The sequence below is a fragment of the Triticum urartu genome, chromosome 2A (assembly GCF_056163025.1).
Source record: "Triticum urartu cultivar PI428250 chromosome 2A, HENAU_Tu73, whole genome shotgun sequence".
NCBI lineage: Eukaryota > Viridiplantae > Streptophyta > Magnoliopsida > Poales > Poaceae > Triticum > Triticum urartu.
The window spans coordinates 688,111,614-688,128,168 of record NC_141874.1 but is presented as its reverse complement, the minus strand read 5'-3'; the positions used below and the strand labels follow the sequence as shown (position 1 = coordinate 688,128,168).

Here is a 16,555-nt window from a genome sequence, read left to right as displayed (position 1 = left end):
TGTGAAGGTTTGGGAGTCTACCTTGAAGACTTACCAGAGTGATTGGGCGAGGTATGTGTGACCTTAGCTCAAGGGGAATACGATGAGGACTGGGTGTCCTGAGCTGCGTGTTCAGGACTGGGTGTCCGGGACTGTGTGTCCTAAGGTTTAAATACCTAGCCGCCCCAACCAGACGTACAGTTGTCACAGCAACTAGAACTGGTCCAACAAATCATTGTCTTCAGCGAGTCACTGGTTTCATCTTCCCTTCCCTTTACTTATTGTTACTCCTTGTGAAGTCATTGTATGTTCGCACTATCTTTTGTCTTCACTGAGTGACTGTGTGTTCTGTGTGGTTTCACAATATCTCCCTATCTGATCCTTACTACATTGCTGCTATTAGTCATTGTGCTTTCACTCTATTGAATACTTGACTATGGCTTGCCTAGTGTAGTCTACCTTCCGCTGCAGGGTAATAAGTTTATTTATATCATTTGTCTTCATAACTTCCACGTTTTGAAGACTTTCATAAAAATCGCCTATTCACCCCCCCTCTAGTCGATATAACACACTTTCACTATGACTATGAGATTATGCAACTCCTGTTTGCCGGAGGAACGCTTTGTGTGCTACCAAGCGTCACAACGTAACTGGGTGATTATAAAGGTTCTCTACAGGTGTCTCCAAAGGTACATGTTGGGTTGGCGTATTTCGAGATTAGGATTTGTCACTCCGATTGTCGGAGAGGTATCTCTGGGCCCTCTCGGTAATGCACATCACATAAGCCTTGCAAGCATTGCAACTAATAAATTAGTTGTGAGATGATGTATTACGGAACGAGTAAAGAGACTTGCCGGTAACGAGATTGAACTAGGTATTGCGATACCGACGATCGAATCTCGGGTAAGTAACATACCGATGACAAAGGGAACAACGTATGTTGTTATGCGGTCTGACCGATAAATATCTTCGTAGAATATGTGGGAGCCAATATGAGCATCCAGGTTCAGCTATTGGTTATTGACCGGAGACGTGTCTCGGTCTCGGTCATGTCTACATTGTTCTCGAACCCGTAGGGTCCGCACGCTTAAGGTTTCGATGACAGTTATATTATGAGTTTATGCATTTTGATGTACCGAAGTTTGTTCGGAGTCCCGGATGTGATCACGGACATGACGAGGAGTCTCAAAATGGTCGAGACATAAAGATTGATATATTGGAAGCCTATATTTGGATATCGGAAGTGTTCCGGGTGAAATCGGGATTTTACCGGAGTACCGGGAGGTTACCGGAACCCCCCGGGAGGTATATGGGCCTTAGTGGGCTTTAGTGGAGGAGAGGAGAGGTGGCCAGGGCTGGGCCGCGCGCCCCTCCCCCCTAGTCCGAATAGGACAAGGAGAGGGGGGCGACGCCCCCCTTCCTTCTCTCTCTCCTCTTTCCCCCCTCCCGAATCCTATTCCAACTAGGAATGGGGGGAATCCTACTCCCGGAGGGAGTAGGACTCCTCCTGGCGCGCCCTCTCCTGGCCGGCCGCACCCCCCCTTTGATCCTTTATATACGGAGGCAGAGGGCACCCCTAGACACACAAGTTGATCCACGTGATTGTTGGAAATATGCCCTAGAGGCAATAATAAATTGGTTATTATTATATTTCCTTGTTCATGATAATCGTTTATTATCCATGCTATAATTGTATTGATAGGAAACTCAGATACATGTGTGGATACATAGACAACACCATGTCCCTAGTAAGCCTCTAGTTGACTAGCTCGTTGATCAATAGATGGTTACGGTTTCCTGACCATGGACATTGGATGTCATTGATAACGGGATCACATCATTAGGAGAATGATGTGATGGACAAGACCCAATCCTAAGCCTAGCACAAGATCATGTAGTTCGTATGCTAAAGCTTTTCTAATGTCAAGTATCATTTCCTTAGACCATGAGATTGTGCAACTCCCGGATACCGTAGGAATGCTTTGGGTGTACCAAACGTCACAACGTAACTGGGTGACTATAAAGGTACACTACAGGTATCTCCGAAAGTGTCTGTTGGGTTGGCACGAATCGAGACTGGGATTTGTCACTCGGTGTAAGCGGAGAGGTATCTCTAGGCCCACTAGGTAGGACATCATCATAATGTGCACAATGTGATCAAGGAGTTTATCACGTGATGATGTGTTACGTAACGAGTAAAGAGACTTGCCGGTAACGAGATTGAACAAGGTATCGGGATACCGACGATCGAATCTCGGGCAAGTGTCGTACCGATAGACAAAGGGAATTGTATACGGGATTGATTAAGTCCTTGACATCGTGGTTCATCCGATGAGATCATCGTGGAACATGTGGGAGCCAACATGGGTATCCAGATCCCGCTGTTGGTTATTGACCGGAGAACGTCTCGGTCATGTCTGCATGTCTCCCGAACCCGTAGGGTCTACACACTTAAGGTTCGATGACGCTAGGGTTATAAAGGAAGCTTGTATGTGGTTACCGAATGTTGTTCGGAGTCCCGGATGAGATCACGGACGTCACGAGGAGTTCCGGAATGGTCCGGAGGTAAAGATTTATATATAGGAAGTCCTATTTCGGCCATCGGGACAAGTTTCGGGGTCATCGGTATTGTACCGGGACCACCGGAAGGGTCCCGGGGGCCCACCGGGTGGGGCCACCTATCCCGGAGGGTCCCATGGGCTGAAGTGAGAAGGGATCCAGCCCAAAGTGGGCTGGGGCGCCACTTCCCCTAGGGCCCATGCGCCTAGGGTGAAAGGGGAACCCTAAGGAAGAGTCCCAAGGAGGGAAGGCACCTCCTAGGTGCCTTGGGGGTAGGGAAACCTCCCCTGGCCGCCGCCCCCTAGGAGATTGGATCTCCTAGGGCTGGCGCACCCCCCCCTTGGGCTCCCTATATATAGTGGGGGTAGGAGGGCCTCTTGAGACACCCCTTATGCCTTTGGTGCAGCCCCTCCCTCTCTCCCAAGTTCTTCTCCTCTCCCGTGGTGCTTGGCGAAGCCCTGCAGGATTGCCACGCTCCTCCACCACCACCACGCCGTTGTGCTGCTGCTGGATGGAGTTTTCCTCAACCTCTCCCTCTCTCCTTGCTGGATCAAGGCATGGGAGACGTTACCGGGCTGTACGTGTGTTGAACGCGGAGGTGCCGTCCGTTCGGCACTTGGTCATCGGTGATTTGGATCACGACGAGTACGACTCCATCAACCCCGTTCACTTGAACGCTTCCGCTTAGCGATCTACAAGGGTATGTAGATGCACTCTCCTTCCCCTCGTTGCTGGTTTCTCCATAGATAGATCTTGGTGACACGTAGGAAAATTTTGAATTTCTGCTACGTTCCCCAACAGTGGCATCATGAGCTAGGTCTATGCGTAGTTTCTATGCACGAGTAGAACACAAAGTAGTTGTGGGCGTTGATTTTGTTCAATATGCTTGCCGTTACTAGTCTTATCTTGATTCGGCGGCATCGTGGGATGAAGCGGCCCGGACCGACCTTACACGTACTCTTACGTGAGACAGGTTCCACCGACTGACATGCACTAGTTGCATAAGGTGGCTAGCGGGTGTCTGTCTCTCCTACTTTAGTCGGATCGGATTCGATGAAAAGGGTCTTATGAAGGGTAAATAGCAATTGGCATATCACGTTGTGGTCTTTGCGTAGGTAAGAAACGTTCTTGCTAGAAACCCATAGCAGCCACGTAAAACATGCAAACAACAATTAGAGGACGTCTAACTTGTTTTTGCAGGGTATGCTATGTGATGTGATATGGCCAAAAGGATGTGATGAATGATATATGTGATGTATGAGATTGATCATGTTCTTGTAATAGGAATCACGACTTGCATGTCGATGAGTATGACAACCGGCAGGAGCCATAGGAGTTGTCTTAATTTATTCATGACCTGCGTGTCAACATAAACGTCATGTAATTACTTTACTTTATTGCTAACCGTTAGCTGTAGTAGTAGAAGTAATAGATGACGTGACAACTTCATGGAGACACGATGATGGAGATCATGATGATGGAGATCATGGTGTCATGCCGGTGACAAGATGATCATGGAGCCCCAAGATGGAGATCAAAGGAGCTATATGATATTGGCCATATCATGTCACTATTATTTGATTGCATATGATGTTTATCATGTTTATACATCTTATTTGCTTAGAACGACGGTAGTAAATAAGATGATCCCTCATTAAAATTTCAAGAAGTGTTCTCCCCTAACTGTGCACCGTTGCTACAGTTCGTCGTTTCGAAGCACCACGTGATGATCGGGTGTGGTAGATCCTTACGTTCACATACAACGGGTGTAAGACAATTTTACACATGCAAAACATTTAGGGTTAACTTGACGAGCCTAGCATGTGTATAGACATGGCCTCGGAACACAGAAGACCGAAAGGTCGAGCATGAGTCGTATAGAAGATACGATCAACATGAAGATGTTCACCGACGTTGGCTAGTCCGTCTCACGTGATGATCGGACACGGCCTAGTTGACTCGGATCATGTAATCACTTAGATGACTAGAGGGATGTCTATCTGAGTGGGAGTTCATAAGATGAACTTAATTATCCTGAACATAGTCAAAAGGTCTTCGCAAATTATGTCGTAGCTCGCGCTTCAGTTCTACTGTTTAGTTATGTTCCTAGAGAAAATTTAGTTGAAAGTTGATAGTAGCAATTATGCGGACTAGGTCCGTAAACTGAGGATTGTCCTCATTGCTTCATAGAAGGCTTATGTCCTTAATGCACCGCTCAGTGTGCTGAACCTCGAACGTCGTCTGTGGATGTTGCAAACATCTGACATACACGTTTTTGATAACTACGTGATAGTTCAGTTAAACGGTTTAGAGTTGAGGCACCGAAGACGTTTTGAAACGTCACGAAACATATGAGATGTTTCGAGGGCTGAAATTGGAATTTCAGGCTCGTGCCCACGTCAAGAGGTATAAGACCTCCGACGATTTTCTTAGCCCGCAGACTAAGGGAGAAAAGCTCAATTGTTGAGCTTGTGCTCAGATTGTCTGAGTACAACAATCGCTTGAATCAAGTGGGAGTTGATCTTCCAGATGAAATAGTGATGGTTCTCCGAAGTCATTACCACCAAGCTGCTTGAGCTTCGTGATGAACTATAATATATCAGGGACATATATGATGATCCTTGAGATATTCGCGATGTTTGACACCACAAAAGTAGAAATCAAGAAGGAGCATCAATTGTTGATGGTTGGTGAAACCACTAGTTTCAAGAAGGGCAAGGGCAAGAAGGGATACTTCATGAAACGGCAATTCAGCTGCTGCTCTAGTGAAGAAACCCAAGGTTGAACCCAAACCCGAGACGAAGTGCTTCTGTAATAAGGGGAACAGCCACTGGAGCAGAATTACCCTAGATACTTGGTAGATAAGAAGGCTGGCAAGGTCGATAGAAGTATATTGGATGTGTACTTTACTAGTACTCCTAGTAGCACCAGGGTATTAGATACCGGTTCGGTTGCTAAGTGTTAGTAACTCGAAATAAAAGCTACGGATAAACGGAGACTAGCTAAAGGTGAGCTGACGATATGTGTTGGAAGTGTTTCCAATGTTGATATGATCAAATACCGTACGCTCCCTCTATCATCGAGATTGGTGTTTGCGTTGAGCATAGACATGATTGGATTATGTCTATCGCAATACGGTTATTCATTTAAGGAGAATAACGGTTACTCTGTTTATTTGAATAATACCTTCAATGGTCTTGCACCTAAAATGAATGGTTCATTGAATCTCGATCGTAGTGATACACATGTTCATGCCAAAAGATATAGGATAGTAATGATAGTACCACCTACTTGTGGCACTGCCACATAAGTCATATTGGTATAAAACACATGAAGAAGCTCCATGTTGATGGATCTTTGGGCTCACTCGTTTTGAAAAGTTTGAGACATGCGAACCATGTCTATTGGTGTATATGCATGAAGAAACTCCATGCAAATGGACCGTTTGGACTCACTTGATTTTGAATCACTTGAGACATGCAAATCATACCACATGGGCAAGATGACTGAAAGCCTCGTTTTCAGTAAAATGGAACTAGAAAGCAACTTGTTGGAAGTAATACATTTTGATGTGTGCAGACCAATGAGTGCTGAGGCATGTAGTGGATATCGTTATGTTCTTACTTCACAGATGATTTGAGTAGATGTTGAGTATATTTACTTGATGAATCACGAGTCTGAATTATTGAAAGGTTCAAGTAATTTCAGGGTGAAGTTGAAAGATCATCGTGACAAGAGGATAAAATATCTATGATATGATCATAGAGATGAATATCTGAATTACGAGTTTGGCGCAGAATTAAGACATTGTGGAAATTGTTTCACAACTAATACAGCCTGGAACACCATAGTGTGATGGTGTGTCCGAACATCATAACTGCACCCTATTGGATATGATGCATACCATGATGTCTCTTATCGAATTACCACGATAGTTTATGGGTTAGGCATGAAAGACAACCACATTCACTTTAAATAAGGCACCACGTAATTCCGATGAGATGACACCATATGAACTATGGTTTAGAGAAACCTAAGCTGTCATTTCTTAGAAGTTTGGGGCTGCGACGCTTATGTGAAAAAGTTTCAGGCTGATAAGCTCGAACCCAAAGCGGATAAATGCATCTTCATAGGACACCCAAAACAGTTGGGTATACCTCCTGTCTCAGATTCGAAAGCAATAAGGGATTGTTTCTAGAATCGGGTCCTTTCTCGAGGAAAAGTTTCTCTCGAAAGAATTGATTGGGAGGATGGTGGAGACTTGATGAGGTTATTGAACCGTCTCTTCAACTAGTGTGTGGCAGGGCACAGGAAGTTGTTCCTGTGGCACCTACACCAATTGAAGTGGAAGCTTATGATATTGATCATGAGACTTCGGATCAAGTCACTCCCAAACCTCGTAGGATGACAAGGATGCGTACTACTTCAGAGTGGTACGTAATCCTGTCTTGGAAGTCATGTTGCTGGACAACAATGAACCTACGAGCTATGGAGAAGCGGTGGTGGGCCCGGATTCCGATAAATGGCTCGAGGCCATAAAATCCGAGAGAGGATCCATGTATGAAAACAAAGTGTAGACTTTGGAAGAACTACTTGATGGTCGTAAGGCTGTTGAGTGCAGATGGATTTTAAAAGGAAGACGGACAATGATGGTAAATGTCACCATTAAGAAAGCTCGACTTGTCGTTAAGATGTTTTCCGACAAGTTCAAGGAGTTGACTACGGTGAGACTTTCTCACTCGTAGCGATGCTAAGAGTCTGTTGGAATTATATTAGCGATTACTGCATTATTTATGAAATCTTGCAGATAGGATGTCAAAACATTGTTTCCTCGACGATTTTCTTTTGAGGAAAGGTTATATGTGATACAACCGGAAGGTTTTGTCAATCCTGAAATATGCTAATAAGTATGCAAAGCTCCAGCAATCCTTCTAAGGACTGGAGTAAGCATCTTGGAGTTGGAATGTATGCTTTGATGAGATGATCAAAGATTTGGGTGTATACAAAGTTTAAGAGAAACTTGTATTTCCAAAGAAGTGAGTGGGAGCACTATAGAATTTCTGATGAATATATGTTGTTGACATATTTTTGATCAGAAATGACGTAGAATTTCTGGAAATCATATAGGGTTATTTGGAAAGTGTTTTTCAATGGAAAGCCTGGATTAAGCTACTTGAACATTGAGCATCAAGATCTATAAGGATAGATCAAAACGCTTAATGGTACTTTCAAATGAGCACATACCTTGACATGATCTTGAAGGTGTTCAAGATGGATCAGTCAAAGAAGGAGTTTTTGCCTGAGTTGTAAGGTATGAAGTTAAGACTTAAAGCTCGACCATGGCAGAATAGAGAGAAAGGACGAAGGTCGTCCCCTATGCTTAAGACATAGGCTCTACAGTATGCTATGCTGTGTACCGCACCTGAAGTGTGCCTTGCCATGAGTCAGTCAAGGGGTACAAGAGTGATCCAAGAATGGATCACAGTACAGCGGTCAAAGTTATCCTTAGTAACTAGTGGACTAAGGAATTTTCTCGGTTATGGAGGTGATAAAGAGTTCGTCGTAAAGGGTTACGCCGATGCAAACTTTGACACTAATCCAGATTATTCTAAGTAGTAAACTGGATTCGTATAGTAGAACAGTTATTTGAAATGGCTCCAAATAGAGCGTGGTAGCTGCAACTAGGAGATGACATAAAGATTTGTAAAGCACACACGGATCTGAAAGGTTCAGACCCGTTGACTAAAACCTCTCTCACAAGCAACATGATCAAACCCAGAACTCATTGAGTGTTAATCACATAGTGATGTGAACTAGATTATTGACTCTAGTAAACTCTTTGGATGTTGGTTACATGGCGATGTGCCCTGTGAGTGTTAATCACATGGCGATGTGAACTAGATTATTGACTCTAGTGCAAGTGGGAGACTGTTGGAAATATGCCCTAGAGGCAATAATAAATTGGTTATTATTATATTTCCTTGTTCATGATAATCGTTTATTATCCATGCTATAATTGTATTGATAGGAAACTCAGATACATGTGTGGATACATAGACAACACCATGTCCCTAGTAAGCCTCTAGTTGACTAGCTCGTTGATCAATAGATGGTTACGGTTTCCTGACCATGGACATTGGATGTCATTGATAACGGGATCACATCATTAGGAGAATGATGTGATGGACAAGACCCAATCCTAAGCCTAGCACAAGATCATGTAGTTCGTATGCTAAAGCTTTTCTAATGTCAAGTATCATTTCCTTAGACCATGAGATTGTGCAACTCCCGGATACCGTAGGAATGCTTTGGGTGTACCAAACGTCACAACGTAACTGGGTGACTATAAAGGTACACTACAGGTATCTCCGAAAGTGTCTGTTGGGTTGGCACGAATCGAGACTGGGATTTGTCACTCCGTGTAAGCGGAGAGGTATCTCTGGGCCCACTCGGTAGGACATCATCATAATGTGCACAATGTGATCAAGGAGTTGATCATGGGATGATGTGTTACGTAACGAGTAAAGAGACTTGCCGGTAACGAGATTGAACAAGGTATCGGGATACCGACGATCGAATCTCGGGCAAGTGTCGTACCGATAGACAAAGGGAATTGTATACGGGATTGATTAAGTCCTTGACATCGTGGTTCATCCGATGAGATCATCGTGGAACATGTGGGAGCCAACATGGGTATCCAGATCCCGCTGTTGGTTATTGACCGGAGAACGTCTCGGTCATGTCTGCATGTCTCCCGAACCCGTAGGGTCTACACACTTAAGGTTCGATGATGCTAGGGTTATAAAGGAAGCTTGTATGTGGTTACCGAATGTTGTTTGGAGTCCCAGATGAGATCCCGGACGTCACGAGGAGTTCCGGAATGGTCCGGAGGTAAAGATTTATATATAGGAAGTCCTATTTCGGCCATCGGGACAAGTTTCGGGGTCATCGGTATTGTACCGGGACCACCGGAAGGGTCCCGGGGGCCCACCGGGTGGGGCCACCTATCCCGGAGGGTCCCATGGGCTGAAGTGAGAAGGGATCCAGCCCAAAGTGGGCTGGGGCGCCACTTCCCCTAGGGCCCATGCGCCTAGGGTGAAAGGGGAACCCTAAGGAAGAGTCCCAAGGAGGGAAGGCACCTCCTAGGTGCCTTGGGGGGGAGGGAAACCTCCCCTGGCCGCCGCCCCCTAGGAGATTGGATCTCCTAGGGCTGGCGCACCCCCCCTTGGGCTCCCTATATATAGTGAGGGTAGGAGGGCCTCTTGAGACACCCCTTATGCCTTTGGTGCAGCCCCTCCCTCTCTCCCAAGTTCTTCTCCTCTCCCGTGGTGCTTGGCGAAGCCCTGCAGGATTGCCACGCTCCTCCACCACCACCACGCCGTTGTGCTGCTGCTGGATGGAGTTTTCCTCAACCTCTCCCTCTCTCCTTGCTGGATCAAGGCATGGGAGACGTCACCGGGCTGTACGTGTGTTGAACGCGGAGGTGCCGTCCGTTCGGCACTTGGTCATCGGTGATTTGGATCACGACGAGTACGACTCCATCAACCCCGTTCACTTGAACGCTTCCGCTTAGCGATCTACAAGGGTATGTAGATGCACTCTCCTTCCCCTCGTTGCTGGTTTCTCCATAGGTAGATCTTGGTGACACGTAGGAAAATTTTGAATTTCTGCTACGTTCCCCAACAGTGATCATATTCTTAGCCTTGTGCGGTGCCCCCTTCCACCATAGTCCTCGATAATATTGTAGCGGTGCTTAGGCGAAGCCCTGCGACGGTAGTACATCAAGATCGTCACCACGCCGTCGTGCTGACGGAACTCTTCCCCGACACTTTGCTGGATCGGAGTCCGGGGATCGTCATCGAGCTGAACGTGTGCTAAAACTCGGAGGTGCCGTAGTTTCGGTGCTTGATTGGTCGGGCCGTGAAGACGTACGACTACATCAACCGCGTTGTGCTAACGCTTCCGCTGTCGGTCTACAAGGGTACGTAGATCACACTCTCCCCTCTCGTTGCTATGCATCACCATGATCTTGCATGTGCGTAGGAAATTTTTGAAATTACTACGTTCCCTACAAGGAGATTATAAGGCAGTTTTAGTTGCTGTTCATCTTGGGCTGAGGTCATCACTGATGAAACCGAACTGCTGGTTCCTTCCGTTTTCTCTAGGCTGACTGGTTGATATAAACTTTATCTGTGGACATTTAATTAATACCAACTCCTCAAGGGACTGTGAATGTGGAAGCATTTGAGTTAGCCAGCTCCCTGTTATGCCGCATGAATTAATCACGAGAGATTCGAGAGATGGGAGGACAAGGCTGCTTGCAGACGTACTGGTTTCTTGGACAACCTCTGATATAAATGTTTGACAAATTAGGGCAGTTCTCTATACGTAAAGATTTGAGCTGGCTGAAAGCTTCACTTGAAAGAGAGATCAGATTTGGACAATTGGCTATTTCCAACAGTTTTATGCCCCTAAGAATATGTAATGATAAGATACTGTCATCCAGCACACTCAATTCATTACATTCGATTTTCAAGAATGTCCGGTTCATCCTCATTGTTTGGAGTGCCGGAACTCCCCTGATGGACAACTGTGAAATTAGAGAAGAAAGCGGAAGAGGATGTGACACTATCAAACGGGGGCAACCATGGATGGTGAGTCTTTGGAGACTGGATGCCAATTCCTCTTGATCACCTTGGGATGGTGTAGACAGCAGAGGTGGAGAAGTCGTTAGACTGCTGCAAAATTCCAGGCTTGGCATTTTAGTCAGCACTAACTTCTGCAGAGAAGGAACCGACACTCTGACAACATGCAGGTCCATCAACTCCAACCCCTTGAGCGCCCCCATTTCTCTTAGTGGAAGGATTGACCAGTTGCTGCAACATTATTTATCAAAGTAAGTGTCCAAGAATTTGCAAATGTGTTGAACAGGAAAAATTAGAGAGAAGAAAAGTACTTTAATATATGAGGACATTGCCCGATGGAGAGTTTCATGAGAGATGGAAACCATGATTTCTGCTCAGCGTCGAAAGAAGAGTAACTCTGGAAAAGCGTGCACTCATTCAGTTGAGGACAGTTCTTGATCATTAATACCCTTAAATGGGATGTCAATTCCATTTTGTAAGAACCGATACATTTTTCCAATTTTGGCATATCAATCAAGATCAACTCTTCCAAGGAAGGAACTCAGATTTCCATTAAATTCAGCATTCTGATCAATGTCAGCTTCCTAAGGAAAGGAAGCATTGCAGGAGTTGGAAGAATTTGCCATTCCCTGCACTTCTCTAGATGAAGTATCTGCAGCAAGGTAACTGAGGAAGTATTAGAAAGCCAGGTTGGGGAGGTAGCACCACCATATCCAGTTATTTTTAGAGTTTTCAGGTCCTGATGTGGTTGAAGACCTTCAAGCACATCCTTTGATGCCTCTGTCTGAAGGCTCGTGCTGTTATCCTGCCATGACAAGGACAATGTTTCTAGATACTCTTTGTCTAATAGCCTGGCCCCACTGGCCTCTTCTTTAGTCTTCACATTTTTCAAGTTGAGAAATTTCAAGTAGTACAAGCTCATTCAGGGACTGAAGTTCTCTTATCTCAAAACTACTGATATTTTGAACCTTGAAACTTAGTTCCTGAAGAGAGGTCATGTTTCCAACACAGGCTATTGCCTGATGATGCACTTTTTCATGAGAAATAAGATGGCGCAAATTAACAAGATTATGCATATCAGTAGGCACAGAAAAATTGCCTGAAATACCCACATTCCATACTTGAAGGTGATAAAATCTTGTCAATGCCTGAGGAAACACAGTGTTGTTGTAGACTCTAGACGATCTGGGTGTAATGACAACAGGAATATATTCAAGATAGCGAAGATGGTATGGATTGGAAAAACTGTGTATAGGGCTCATGTCAGCATCTGTCACATAAATTCTTAGGAACCGTAAACAGTTTGCCTTCTTGCATAATGTGCGCAAGGACCCTAATAAATTTATGCTGCTTCGCCCAAAAAACATCAAAGTCCTCAATTTTTGCGAAGGCCCAACCTTCTCAAGTATTTTATCAAACTTCTCATTAGGAAAACTTTCAGGTTTATCTTCATCAAAAGCAATAGTTATGACTGACAAATGGCGAACACTTGGTCGAATTGCCTCATGTTTCAATCCATGTATAGTAGCACACTCATTTGATGAAACTTTCCCTGCCAATTCATGCATTAGATCATGCATGACATAATGTGAGCCAACCTTTTGGAAGAAGCACAAATCAACTAATCTATCCAAATATCGCTGCCCTGTTTCCTCTAATTTCATTGTAGAGTCTTCACACTGCACAAAATTCTGTGTTATCCAAGCATGAACCAATTCTTTCCCATCAAATTGTTTGTCCTCTGGAAATAAAGAGCAGTACGAGAAACAGTTTTGAAGGTGGACTGGTAGATAATCATAACTGAGCTTCAAGATGGGTAAAATATCATTAGCGCCTTCTTGAAAAGATCTCCATTTGTCCTGAACTGTCCTCCAATGCTTTATCACTGACACTTGTCTTCAAAAGTGCACCAACACTTTGTGCGGCTAGTGGGCAGCCCTTCAGTGCTTTAGCAATCTGTTTGCCAATAGACTGCAAATAAGGATCACCCTCGTAGTTCTCGTTTCCAAATGCACATACCTTGAATAACAGCCAAAATTCCTTTTCATTCAGGCCACTCAATATGACTTCATCCATCGTTCGTACCATTTTTGCAACCGAATTCATTCTAGTTGTTGCTAGTATCATGCAGCCACTTACTTGATTACCTTTCAATGGAGCCAAGAGTTTAATCCATCCACTCCTGTCCTTGTCTTCCCACATGTCATCCAATACGAGCAGAAATCTTTTGTTTCTGATATTCTCCAAAAGGTTCTTCTGCAGTACATTGAAATTGCTTATATTTTCATATTCTTGTCTATTTTCACATACATGCTCTAGGATCTCACGTGTTATCCTCACTTCATTGAAGTCAGTGGATACACAAACCCACATTTGCAGATCAAAATGATCTCTAATTCTTTGGTCCTTGCATACAAATCTAGCAAGACTTGTCTTCCCAACACCACCAATGCCAACCACTGGCAAAACATTCAGATTACTAGATCCCCCCTCTATCAACAGCTCTATTATCTTGTCTCTCTCTGACTCCCTCCCATACATCTTAACTTCAACTGGAACAGAAGTTGTCAGCCGAGCATTATTGGAAATATTCTGACTCTCAAGTGATGTTGCAGTGGGGCGCGAGACCTCAAACTGAAGAACTCTCTGCACGGAACTGCCAATAGTGCATAAACCTTTCACTATTCCGTTGATCCTCTGAGAAATGTCATGTTTAATCTCAGAAGTCAGCATAGTACTTTGAGCTGGCCCCTCCTCTTCACGCTTCCTTTTTCTGCTGCATGAGGCCCAACTAGTCATTTGGCTTGTGGCACTGCATACTAATTCATAAGCAGAAGATGGAGCTGATGAGGACACGTAGCTTCCCTCGGGATTAACACCACTAGGAGCACTACAACCTTTCCCTGCATAACAGAACTCTCAATTATTTTGGGACAAGCAAACAAAAGCCACTTGAGAAAAAGCAGATATTATCATGTAACTTGTAACAAATATGAGAAGTTTCATAAGAGACTCCTTTACCTTTTGCCTAAGAAAAATTGGTATGTATTTGGATATCATCAAAAGGAGATCACATTTAAGCAAGAGACAATCTGAGGATGGTTGCCCTGATAATCAGCTGCTCTTGGTTACATATCATTCTATTGGTCGCAAAATACAAGGCGCACATGTAGTTCAGGTTTGAGCTTGACCAACAGTTAATACTACATAGGTTATGTGACAAAATACATAGGTCATGTGACAAAAAGTATACCATAGGAAAGTGCTCCTGAGTACAAATCTAATGGTATCAGATGTATATAATGCATGTGTCGTTCCTCAAATTGCTGTTCAAACCTATACTTTGCACTGGGTGCCTAACATTTTGGAACGCAGGGAGAAAACTATAGGCCAAGTAGCAATTACAATCACACAAATTCAAAAGCTGAAAGCAACAGAGATGGAACAAGAGAGACGAGTGAAGCACCTTCTTCGATCTGCTGTTGGAGTCGGTAGTAATCGAGCTCGTCCATCACGTCCTCCGAGTCATAAAGCAGCTCTTTGAGATCATCCAGTGAATGTGCCAGAGGCTTGTTTTCAATCCTCCTTCCCTCGGCAGCAGCAAGAACCATCTCCACGTTTCTCATCTCAAATTTGAGCTTCTCCACATCTTCAGCAAGCCCAACTTCACGAGCCCAGGCTTCAATCTGTCCAGTGAAGAAGATCCCAAGGATGGTTTGCACCAGCCATCCTATTGCCGCGTCAACTACCGTGAGAAGCCCCGTCATCTCCACTTCTCCAGGCACACCGGAGGCAGCACAGCAAGCAGGAGCAAAAGTAGGCCTTGCACAGGGGAGAAACCAAAACAGATGGATTTAGAGGAAAGGAGAACGATCGATGATTCATCAAAAGGAAGGAACTGGGCAGGCAGCAAATGAGAGAGAGTTAAACTACGCACCAAAACCAGCTAGCTTTGCCAAGTAACAACTAGGATGATAGGGTCTCCACAGATATGGAACTTACAACGAAGCACATGAGTCAAGTCTTGGCACCACAGTTGCATTAATTAACGGTGTATTTGGTTGTATACTTGTATGACTGTGCAATACACTCCTCTTTACTAGTGAAACAGAACATAGCTGTCAGCCATGTAAAAAAATAGCTCATGATGTTAACATACCAACTATAGAGCACTCTCATGGAAGCTGAGTCTAGAGCTAACTTCACCAAGAAAAAACATGTCAGGCAGCGAATAGGATATGAGTCGAATTATACACCAAAAACAACTAATTTTCCCAACTAACGGTAGAATCCCTTTAACTGACGCACATGCCCCCCATGGCAGTCTGAAGCGGGTCTGCACAGGGGTGAAACTATGGTAGCCGCGACTCAAGTCTTGGCCCCATAGCTGCATCAACTAATGTTGTATTTGGCTGGGCGGCCTCTTTATACTAATCAAACATAACATAGCTGTCAGCCTTGTACAAAATACTAGCTTATGATGTAACATACCAACTGCTGGGCACTTTCATGGTAACTGAACCCAGAGAACAGAAATAACAATAGGTATTGGGCCTATATCAGCCTGGAATCTCTGGACGTGCATGCATACAGGAGAAATGGTACAAGCAGTGCCGGACAAACATCACGAAGGCCATGTTATCGCTTGGCACTGATCATAATTGAGCATTTGAGATGCTTTGGTTTCCGATAACGATAAGTATGTACAACCTTGTAGCTAGCGACAAATTTTGGCATATAGAGTAGGACATTAACTATATGTATGCTCAGGATATACTTCAAAACTCTGAAGGTAGCAGGACTGCAACCAGACAACACATTTACATGGTGTGTATACATGGGTAATCTGGTCAGGGAGGGAGGGAGGCAAGATGTGTGACACAAAATCACCCTCTTTACCTGTGCACCGATCAGCTCGGACCTGGACTGAGCTTGGCACCAGGGCGGGCCCACGACATCAGTCCACGCCAGAGATGGAGGTTGCCGGCGTTGCTGCCTACAGGACGGCCATCCGCGCGCGCACCCTGCGCAGGTTCTCCGGCCGAGCATTCCCTCGAACACGTGAAGGGCGCGGCCGCGCACTGGACGGCCGCGCTGTGACACCGGGGGAAGGACGCGCGCAGAGAGGCGCGCGCCGTGGTAGATTTGCCTCACCGCGTAAGCACTCGCGCCATCGGTGGCGGAATGCCGGACGGGGTGACAGGATCTGCTGCGGCTACGAGCGGCGCGAGAGAAGGTGTTCGAGTGTCACAATTCACAACTGATGGCAACGATGCGAAGACGTAGATGCGGGATAGCGCCACTGTGATGCAGAGACGGGTAATGCGGTGGCGTAGTCGAGTGGGTTAATTTACGCGTGGGCCATGTGTGGC

General features: G+C 45.1%; 1 pseudogene across 1 annotated transcript in view; it reads right to left on the bottom strand.

Moving 5' to 3' along the window:
* The window catches only part of LOC125537889 (uncharacterized), a 46,767-nt pseudogene extending 30,235 nt beyond the window's left edge, over positions 1-16,532 (bottom strand). Inside the window, exons 1-4 of the transcript XR_015617404.1 lie at positions 16,083-16,532; positions 14,650-15,005; positions 11,495-14,086; positions 10,611-11,414 (exon numbers count right to left, since the gene is read on the bottom strand). The product of XR_015617404.1 is annotated as an uncharacterized LOC125537889 (transcript). The remainder of the gene's footprint in view (positions 1-10,610; positions 11,415-11,494; positions 14,087-14,649; positions 15,006-16,082) is intronic.
* Between the last annotated feature and the right edge of the window lie 23 nt (positions 16,533-16,555).